Source organism: Diadema setosum, chromosome 5, assembly GCF_964275005.1.
Source record: "Diadema setosum chromosome 5, eeDiaSeto1, whole genome shotgun sequence".
In the NCBI taxonomy this organism is placed as follows: Eukaryota; Metazoa; Echinodermata; class Echinoidea; order Diadematoida; family Diadematidae; genus Diadema; species Diadema setosum.
The window spans coordinates 18897660-18909106 of record NC_092689.1 but is presented as its reverse complement, the minus strand read 5'-3'; positions in this window follow the sequence as shown (position 1 = coordinate 18909106).

The window sequence follows — 11447 nt, the reverse complement described above, 5'->3', positions numbered from 1 at the left end:
TTATCATGTCAAGAGTTCTGAAATCCCCCTGATCTTGTACACTGTAGGAGGCTGTCCTAAACCGTATATGTAAATACAATTTATCTCGTCACATCCTGATATTAAAGGGGAATGTAAAAGTCTCCCAGATTAGGAAATCATCATACATCAGTGAGATGCATGAAACACTCAAGACAGTATCTCTCGCATTGTTATCTTGAACCTTCTTGATTTGGACGTGGATATATTAAAAGCCCTTCAATGCCATCATGTATTGTAGACATGTGTTTCTGCCGGTTCCATGACATTTGCTCCAGCAACAATTGCTTTCATGAAATAGCTGCACGCTGAGCCAAATGTAAATGCTACCTACAAGCATAACCCTGATCTTAATCCTCACATCAAACTAAACCTAAAACCGTATCACAATCCTAACCCTTATCCCAAGTCCTTGGAGAAAATGAGACCGCAGCAATTGTCAGAGGAGCAAATCTCTTGTCACTGTTTATACCAGCTGCTTTACTTACAGGTCATGTTTCATGCATCATAGATGATCTCATGTTTAATTGCACGAATGAAAAAATGTCTATTTCGATGCATGTTATTGCAAAACAATACTATAATTACTTTCGTGTAGTGGTCTTCCAAACTATTTAGTTGTTTCACTGCACTTTACAATACATCGCCTATAATGTCTTGTAGGTATGATAGGACTTCGTGGGACTCACTGGAAATGAAGAAACAATGAGGAGTGGTATAAACAATATGTATATAGAGTTAATAATTGTATGGTTTGGGTTCCATATAAAATGTTTTATTGTAAACAGTTGGATGGACAAATGCTTCACTTTCTGTTAATCATATTTCCACACTGACATGTACTGAAAGAATCTCTCCCCCCCCCCTTTCTTTTTCACAATTTTTACATTATGAATGGAACTTAACCCGTTGAGGACGAGTCCCGAGTATACTTGGGCAGGTGTCTATGGGAAATGCGTGTTGTAGCAAAATCAAACCGTCCTCAACGGGTTAAGATGAAGATTCATTTGTCGTAAGAGTTGAAATTGTAACTGCATCCATGTAGAAGGACAATGCTTAATTTTATATTATATTTACATACTAACATAATATGTGTTGGTGGGTTTTTGTTTTTTTTTCTATCTCTCTATCTGCATATAGTTTTTTGTATCAGACTCATAAATGCTTGCATAATGTGAATCCCACTCAGTTTTGGGTTATCTCTACAGCAGAGTTTGTAAATTTTAGACTATTGTTACCTGTGGTCATTTTAGTTTACTGATCAGCGAAGAGCTGAATAGCAAATTCATTTTACTTAAAGCAGCAATGTTCCATCAGATGAATATGTACTGCACCTGTAGCTTTATTTGAGGTGTGCCCAGCCTACTAATTCACTCCTGTGTTGATTATCCCAAGCATCATTAAGACTGAAACATCTTAATACATAGTTGGTCTTCAGTTTGGTTTGCACCCGCAAGTACATTATGTATCAGGCGATAATTTATTTTTTTTTTCTAGTCTTTGTATTCATGCCCCTATGCTTTCCACTTTGCCCGCAAGGTTTAGCACTGAAATGTTATCATGTACACATGGCTGATGTCACTTCTTACATTTGTGTTTATTTTATAGTAAGAGTGCTCTGTTTGATACAAAGCCCTTGGAGTTTTGTTTGAATCCATAAAGTTTTGTGTGTATCAGAAATAGTTTCAAGTAATAAGTTAGTCTCTAGGACCATGGTTGCCGAGGGAGAAATGCATCCATACCGTAAAGATAGCATAACTCGCCTCGATTTCCATAAACCGGAGTGTACTGTATTTGATGATATATGTACAAATCAAATGCAAACTTGTCTTGTTACACTCCAGTGGATTGCATTACACTTACGTATCATGTGGTATGGGTTGGTGCACATCAGAGCCTACTCTAGGTTCAAGGTAAAGTTCATTTGGAGATGATAAGGTGCTACACGTACGTTTACATTTAGAAGTCTGTTTTTTGTTTTTGTTTTTTTGTTTTTGTTTTTTGTACGTACATCCAAGTCTGATTGTGTAGTGCCTGATAAGTTGATTCAAAAGTGAATTGGAGAGTGCAGTATTTGAGCAAAGCTAGGTTGTCTCGGACGGTTGGTTGTGCATTCAATATAGGACTCCCATCTAGGATCTGGTAGAGATTATTTTGACTGGCATAGAGAGAAAGAACAGTGAATCCTGCAGAGACCATGTGTAACTTATATGGCAAATTGCAATATGTGTTGATGCTATGCAGCATGACTGATATCTTTTCCATTTTGAACAGTGATACAATTGTAGATTGTTTTTAATTTGTTTTTTGTTTTCATTTTTTTCAGAGGGATTTTGTCACAGTTTTATATATGTTTTGTGCAACATGATGTACTTCTTCCCTGCTGAGTTGAATGAACTAACGAGGGCTAGAAAAGCATCTCTTGCACTTAAAGGAAAATGAGAAGCAATGTTAAAAGAATGGCTGTTTGATGCTGTTTGAAACAAGTTTAGATTAAAAGTTGGTGTTTTTTTTTTTCACAACCATTGGCATGACTGCCTATCTGAAGATTTTATTACTATATGTACATTGTATGTGCGTGTATGAACAAAAGAACCCGGTCGCAATTTACATTAATTGCTTTGTCTGAGGTCCAGCATAGAAACGAAATAGACTAGGTATACAGTTGTATTCAAAGTGGAGTCCATCCTGTGAAATTTCTCCTCTAACCATTCACAGCGCCACCAGCGGCAAAATTGTCATATTCTTCCTCGAGGCTTAACACATCCTTTTTGGACGTGAGCGTACCAATTCGAGTGTTCGATACAGTTTGTACCACTGTCACTGACATGCGTATGATAGCTAACAGTGTCTATTATATGGATTTGCATTATTATCATTCGCTCAGTTGCCAGCGATGTGAACATTTGCATCATGGCTGTTCTGTACGATTGTTTCAATAAAGAATGTTAAACATAGAAAGTTCACGCGCGGTCATGTGTTAGTCGTGTAGTCATAATCATGTACTGTCCATATGACCCTTTGCATAATCCCCGCCCCTCTCTCTCTCGAGATCGTATACAAAATTAGCTTGACAAAGTCCAGCATTTTGTCCCAAACATGGTTACAAATGAAGATAATTCTTCTGCGGCTGTATTTCATTTCAACAAAAGGCTTCAGCGCGATTTTCTTGTACCACTACAATCGCCGAACAAAGATGGCTTCTCGGTGTCTTTAACGAGAATTAAAATGGGCGCAATTGTCTTTTTATTTTATTCTATTCTTACATTTATTCATTTATTGTTATCATTGTCATTATTGTTATTTTTATTATTATTATTATTATTGTTATTATTATTATTATTATTATTATTATTATTATTATTATTATTATTATTATTATTATTATCAGTATTATTATTATTTGCTGCTGCTGCTGCTGCTGCTGCTGCTGGCAAACGGAGAGGGGTGGGGGCAGAACCCCCTGAACCCCCCTATTATTATGGGCCTGAGTTGTCCCTTCATTGACCTCATCAAAGCAAACAGCCCAGACCAAAAATTCTATATCCGTCATTGTGTGAATGATAGCTGGCCAACTGCATTATGTGATGAACCGTTTCCTTGTTTATTCTTTTGCTTTTATCTAATCAGAGTAAACAGCCTGCGTTCGGCTAAGTTCGGAAAATTGTCCAACTACCGCCAGAACGGTTACAGCTCGTTATTCCGAAGGTTCGTTATTCCGAAGGCTCTTCAGTCCGAAGATTCCTTATTCCGAAGGTTCGTTTTTCCGAATTTCATTTTCGGATGAAAAAAATCTTCGGAATAACAAACCTTCGGAATAACGCCACAAATGTTCGGATTAACGAACCCTTTTTCATTTTCGGATTAACGAACCTCTAGGTATAGGGAATTTGCGTGTTTCGGATTAACGAACCTTCGGAATAACGAACCTTCGGAATATCGAACCTTCGGAATAACGAACAGCACCCGCCAGAACTATGCACCGGATCGTTGAATTGCAATCATAAATATGCAAAAGCTCCGCTACTGGGTCCCTTTCGATATACTCTGTACACTTTTGAGATTGACGTATTTCCTTATATATTTTGTCAAAGAGTGTGCTGCAGATCTTTCACTTACGGTGCGATCATCGCCGGTTTAGATGGCGGTTCATGGCGGTTCTCAAACCGTCGTGAACCGTGTCCCAATGATGGCGGAAAGCACTTTGACTACGTTCTCAACACGTTTTGAACACGGAGCAAACGCGGATTGACGCGGTAGTAACACGGATCGCCCCGGAAGGTGGAGGAGTCCATACCAAGCCCATGTAGTTGGATGCAATCAGAGCCCTTTCACTTGCCCTCAAATGGGTTTCAACAAGGAGCGTTTTGCTTTGTTAGGTAAACACAATTTTAAAGATGTTATGAAACGTTGTAGCCCCTTGTGTTTTACAGATTGATATAAGTGATGCAACAAGCAATTATCAAGTTTCAACGTGCTTTTTCTCTTTCTCTTTTAATTTTTGAAATATCTGTATTAATTGTCATTAAAACGACAAACATATCAAAGCAAAATCCAACATAGTTTCCAAAGCTTCCTGTTCATTTGCAGGTTTATTTATCAAGTGATGTACAAGTACTTGCTTGTTTCAACATCTTTCTTTTTTTTTTTAAATTAAGTTTTCACATAATTATTCGCGTATTGAATTTAAGATCTTGTTGCTTGTTTATCCATGTTTTCACAAAATTGCTCCTTCTTACCTTTCAGAGCTCCTTGTGAAATATGAGCCTATGAGAGTTCCTAAGTCGTAAGGGGAATCTGTATGTGATACCCTCGATCCATTACAACAAACTACTATGGCAAACGTAGTTTATGCCGCCCCAGAACTGTAGAACAGCACACCAAGTGATAAAACAGTTCCATCAATAAGTCCAAAATGTTTTTAAAAACTTATCTGTTAAAATAGTTACATAGTGATTGTAGATGATCATTTATGCAGCATGTTGCTATTTCTGAAATTACCTTTTCCTGTTTATCTTTTTATTCCTCCTCTAAAGCGCATAGAGACCTTGCCAAAGATATCATGCGCTATATTATAAGAACGGCAATGATGATAATCATAATGATAATATCTTTAAAAACAGTCAATAAAGACATAATTATGTACATTATACATTATCAAAGAAGCATATGTGTGCATAGTTTCCTCTTTACTTACAGGTTCACGTAACATAATAATGGTGTTTTTTTTTTCAAGTTTCAACATTGCCTTTCCCTCTACTCTCTTAAGTTTCAACATGATGTATCAACATGCAGTCTTACAAAAAGGTATACATAATCACGAAAGCAGAACCCAACATATTTACATAATTTTTCTGTGTATAACTTATCAGGTTCACGTTGCCGGCCATCTTAAAAGCTGTTAAGCTTTAATAAAATTATGATCTTACCTTGTAATGTAAATGATGTACTATTCAACATACCTAACAACTTTTTGAACATTAAACTTTATTTTTTACTGTATATGTGGTAAAGAAATAAGGAAACTAGCATTCAATATATTTACCCGATCTTGCATTATGGGTTCATCTTTGCTTTTTTTCTCCATTTCTTTATTGCTCCGCCACGAAGTGTCGCCGGAGCCATTATTCTCTTTTAAGTTCATTGTTTCTTTTCGCTTGAAAATTATGGCGGTGTTAACACGGTGTTATCACGGATCTTGCGGTGCAAACACGGAGGATGCCGTTCTTTACACGATGAACGGCGATGTGAACACGGTCCATTGCAAATCGCCAAGACCGCCACGAAAAATTAAACATGTTTAATTTTTCTGGCGGTTCCCCGCGGTTTCCCGCGGTTCTCGGGGTTCATGGCGGATGAGTGACGGATGACCAGGGTTTGTGTACGGTGTAAACACGGTCTTTGGCGGAGCACGGCGATTTGCTGAACCGCCATGAACCGCCATCTAAACCGGCGATGTGTGATTGCGCCTTTACAAAAGCTCCCTCATAATTTATGCAGAGGCGTCGATGGAGGTGGATGGGGATGGTTCCCCTATAAAAAGAATTGGGGACAAACATATCATTTTGCTCCTCCTCGTGACTCCCGAGATGTGGAAATGTTTTTACTTTTTTGATAGAAAACTACTGTCTAAATATTTCATCCAAAGATGGCCGAATTTCAATTCTGAAAATACAAAATATCCCTCGCGTAAGAGGGGATAGGCCTAACCCCTTCCATACCCTCCCCGTTCAGTCCGTTCTACTTAATACACTTTAGATTGACAGATTTTAAAATGTTTCATCTGAAGTGTGCACCAGGTCTGTTACTTCAGTTTTTAAAAATGCAAATGTTCCGTGGATGGGAGGAGATATCTAGATACTTTCAATTATCGGAGGGTTCCCCCCCCCCCCCTAAAAAAAAAAAATAGTATACACTTCTGGGATTGACATTTTCCCAGATTACATCATAAATGTGTTTACAAGATATTTTCATCTGAATTCTAAAAATGCAAAAGCACCCTCGTGTGCAGGGGCGTCGATCCTGGAGGACGGGGAGCGCGGACGGGGGAAGAGGGGAGGGGCAAACATATCATTATGATCCCAAATGATTCGTGAAATGAGGAAAATTTTCTTGCGTTTTTTTTTTTGTTGTTGTTGTTTTTTTTTTGAAAACTGGAAAGGTGGTGTTAACACTCGCCCACGCCATCTCCCTGCTCGCCCGTCCCCTCCCCCCCCCCCTCTATGCATACAAGTCGACTGCTTACACTTTTAACATAGACAGTTTTCCAAATATGCCACAAAATGTGTGCACCAAAACGTTTCAATGCAATCATAAAATACAGAATCTCCCTTGTTTAGGAAGGGGAATAGGGAATAGGGCTTATCCCCTCCCACCTTCTCTGATTGACAAAATCTCAGATATTCCAACAAAAAAGTGCACCAGATTGTTGAATTTCAGTTCTAAAGCTGCAAAAGCTCCCTTGAATATGGGGGGCGTACCTTGCCACCGTCCCATTGCTTGGTCTCCTTAATATACTTTGGGGAATGACAATTTCCGACTTTTCCACTAAAAGTGTGCTTCAGATCGCTTTATTTCAATTCTAATAACGCAAAAGCTCCGTCTTGTGTTCCCCCTCCCACACCCTCCCCCCTAAGCTCTACCTCACTAGACTTTGTACATATAACACAAAGATGGTGCACACTCGGAATAAGAGCTAAATTCCATGATTTTAACACTTCCCTGAAAAAGCCCTATTTATTTCTTCAATTATTTTTTTTTTTCGGGGGGGGGGGCGCTGGAAAAAATTCCAAGTATTGCACCAAAAGTTTGCACCAGATCGCTGAATTTCAGGTCTGAAAATGTAAAATCACCTTCGTTTGGGAGGAGAAATGCCCCTTATGTACACCCTTTTGTGCTTGTTTTTTCTGTTTGAAATGCTAGCCTTAACAGACAGCGTTCATGATAATTATTCATTGTAAAATTAATAATACCATTTTATAGGCAAATTGCTCATTGTAATCGACATCAAAATATTCTGCTACGTTAAACAAGTGGGACTGTTTCAAGTCGATAAAACACCCAAACATGCATAAAATTGCATCATTTACAACATCAAAATGCAAAAAGTTCTCTTATCTCGGGGACGACTTCTATACATGCCATTCGTACTTTTATATGTACTTGTCCTATATAGCTGGCGATGAAGTAAATGTGTCGTCAGATCTCTCTTATTTGCTTTTTTGGCCCTTCTTTTTTCTCTCTGACCTTCATATAATTGTACTGTCATTGTGTTCCTAATTTCTGCTACAATACTGCGTCTTTTGATTATGTGTCAATTCTTTCCGTTTCTGTTCTTTCTGTTCTTTTTGCGTGATCGACAACGATATTCTGGTAAGCACTGCTCAAAAGAATACAGGGCCGTCACGTTATCATATCTAAAGTTTGGATGTCCTCAGATTTAAAAAAAAAAAAAAAAAAAGGTACAGTCTATGCTGTTTTTTTATGCCTCCGCCACGGAGTGGTGCCGGAGGTATTATGTTTTCGGGTTGTCCGTCCGTCCGTCCTTCCGTCCGTCCGTAATGAATTTTGTGGACAAGGTAACTATCAAAACCTGTTGAGGGTATCCTAATGAAACTTGGCATGTATGTATATTAGGGGGTGAAGTTGTGCCTATCAACTTTTGGGTGCACATGCTCAAGGTCAAAGGTCAAAAGGTCAAGGTCAAATACATAAAATTTCACTATTTCCACCATATCTATTGAATGCCTGAAGATATTTTCTTGAAACTTAGTGTATACATGTATTACCCAATTAAGATTCTCTGGTGAAAGTTTGGGTCATGAGGTCAAAGGTCAAAGGTCAAAAGGTCAGGGTCAAATACATAAAATTTCACTATTTCCACCATATCTATTGAATGCCTGAAGATATTTTCTTGAAACTTAGTGTATACATGTATTACCCAATTAAGATTCTCTAGTGAAAGTTTGGGTCATGAAGTCAAAGGTCAAAAGGTCAAGTGAAAATATTAAAACTTCTTTTTTTTTTCTCCATACCTTGGAAAATTGTTCAAGGTATCTTCATGGAACATAGTATATACATATACTGACTGGAAGTGATTATCTAGAGAATGTAGGGTTCATGGGGTCAAAGGTCAGGGGTCAAAGGTCAAGTGCAACACTTCAAAATTTTACTATTTCCCTCCTATCATGCAATGCCAGCAGGGTTATTTTTTTTTTTTTTTGTACACTTGGTGTATGCATACATGTGTAACCTAATAGAAATTCTCTGGAAAGTTTTTTTTTTCTTCTTTTTTTGCCTCAAAGGTCAATAGGTCAAAGATCAAGTGAAAGTGCTGAACTAACTTTTTCCTCCATATCTCGGAAGTGGCTCAAGTTATCTTGAAACTTAGTACATATTATGCATGTTCTACCTGAAAGTGATTATCTTATGAATTTTAGGGTCAAGGGCCAGATGAAAATGGTAACAATTTACTATTCAATTCAGAAATTGCACTTTTTCTCCACACCTGTACTTTGAAAATTGCTCAATGCCTAAATGTATGAACGGGTCAAAGTCAAGTTAAAGTCCTTAAATCCCTAGATACATGCTCTCCTATTCATCCAATTAAACCTAGGTCAAGGAAGGTGAACATTCAACACATTTGTGACAAACTTGTCATTTCAATATTTTGCCAATTTTGTGAAAATGTAATCATACATTGTCCAGATGTACTATCTAGACCTACTGGGAAAATCATGCATTATGGCGGAGGCATACCAGTCGCCAAAGCGACATTTCTAGTTTTTCATATTACCGTCAACATGTAATAATAATAATGATAATAATAGTGGATACGTAAATAGCGCACAGGTCCACCTTTCAGTGCTCATGGCGCCGCAAGAATGAAAAGATAGATATCATACATGCATATATACATGTTCAAACATGGCAACAGAGAACAATAAGGCAAACAACAAACAAACATATACCAGATAAAATATGCAATTGTTCCGAACATTACAGACAGCAATACAGTCCTCATGTAGTGTGAGATGAACAGATACATTTTAAGTTTGGATTTTAATGTTTTTGTAGATGACAGTTTCCTTCACTGAATATAGGTATCTGATTCCACAATTTTGATCCCGTAACGGAGAAAGCACGATCACCCCATCCATGTTTTACTCTGGGTGTTTGGAGTAACAATGCATCTGATGATGAATGTCAGTTAAAACAAACAAAAAAAAATACACACACACTAATTCTAAATAGCTAAATATGAATATTCTTAAGTGATCCACCCTTTACAAGCCTTGTTTTTCAGTTGATCATTTTTTTACGTCACTATATCAATTTGCAATATTGTTTATCATAATGTAGGCCTATTGTAGTGTACATTGTATTTGCATTACCGTGTACCTTTCGTTGTTGACTGTAAAAAAAGCGAAATTGAATAACGTGGAGTTGGTGTTTTCACCAGAAAATGATGACTATTTGAAAAATATCCAAATGTGGCAATATTTACATCGCAGGAATTGTTTTATTTTTCTTTGTTTTGTTTTGTTTTGTTTTGTTTTAGAGAAAGGGATATGCGTTGGATATTCTCTTCGCTGTCTTGAATAAAGACTAAAGGCACGGCGTTTACCGCAGAACACCTGGGGACAGGGCTCTTTGTTGTATGGCAATTAGTCTCGATTCAGAAGTATACGGATGTAAAAACGAGACCAAATTAGTTAAAAATACTAATATCATGACTAAGCTACTCATTTAGAAATGCTATCATAGCTTAATAAGCATATCTATGCCCAACAAACAAAATGACACCAAGGATTTGCCACCTCAAGTAGTACCAATATCTGGCCTGGCTCATGGACTATAACGGGACCTCCATTTATGCTCCAAAGGAATGTCATATCATATTAGTAGTTTAGTTGTGGTTTTTCCCCTTCCATGATAACGCGACCCGCATTGTATGTTTCAAACCAAGGAACACCCACTTCCCCCTTAAAGAGGAAATCCACCCCCAAAATAGATAAATTTCAAAAGAAAGAGAAAAATATTCCTTGCAGAACAATGCAGTTTGAACTGCAATTCTACTTCATTATCCTTGTGATTGGTAAACTTTGTTTTGGGATTTATCTGATATTCTGGTGCTGCCCTAATTCCATTACATGGGCAAGACCCAGCTACAGCAGCATGATTCCTGAGCAGCAACACCTCATACAATGGTCCTATTGTGATTGAGCGGAGCCTCTGGAGGGACAATGTCTTCTATTCTGGTGTGGCTTATTGTTGTCCTGACCATCCTCTGCAACTCTGGCCATGCAGACAAAGAAGTAAGCCTAATAACACCTGGGTCTACTAAGCAACTGGAATGGAATTTTGAGTGTTCCATTGTCAAAGTGAAGTTCATAGGGAAGGCAGTACTCTACTACAGTAATGCAGACTCCACATGTAACATTGTACAGTGTGGCGATGTGCAGCAAAACCCAGGACCTCTTCTACAGCATGGTACTTCCAATTCTAACCATGCCACTGCAGCTTCATCCCGAACTACCCAGAATACAGCAAGGAAGAGAATTCGACCTGAATCTTTGCCATCAACCATGTTCACCGACGTGTCAGTCCTTCAGTGTGGTCGACTATCAATGAGCTCAAGATATCTTCCAAACAACCAACAAAGAGGGGAAGAAAAGGTGGCAAGAAGCCCTCGACTTCCAGGCCTCATGCTGCCTTACGCTCCGAGGAAGGAGGTCTGTCATCGATACGTCGTTTCGCTCTCTGGAATGCACGGTCTGTAACCTCAAAAACACCGGTAATCTGTGAGTTCATAATCAATCACCATATTAACATTCTAGCATTGACTGAGACTTGGCTGTCGGGTGATGTGAGAGATGATCGAGCTATTGCTGATCTAACGGGCTGCCTTAAGAACTATGACTTCCATC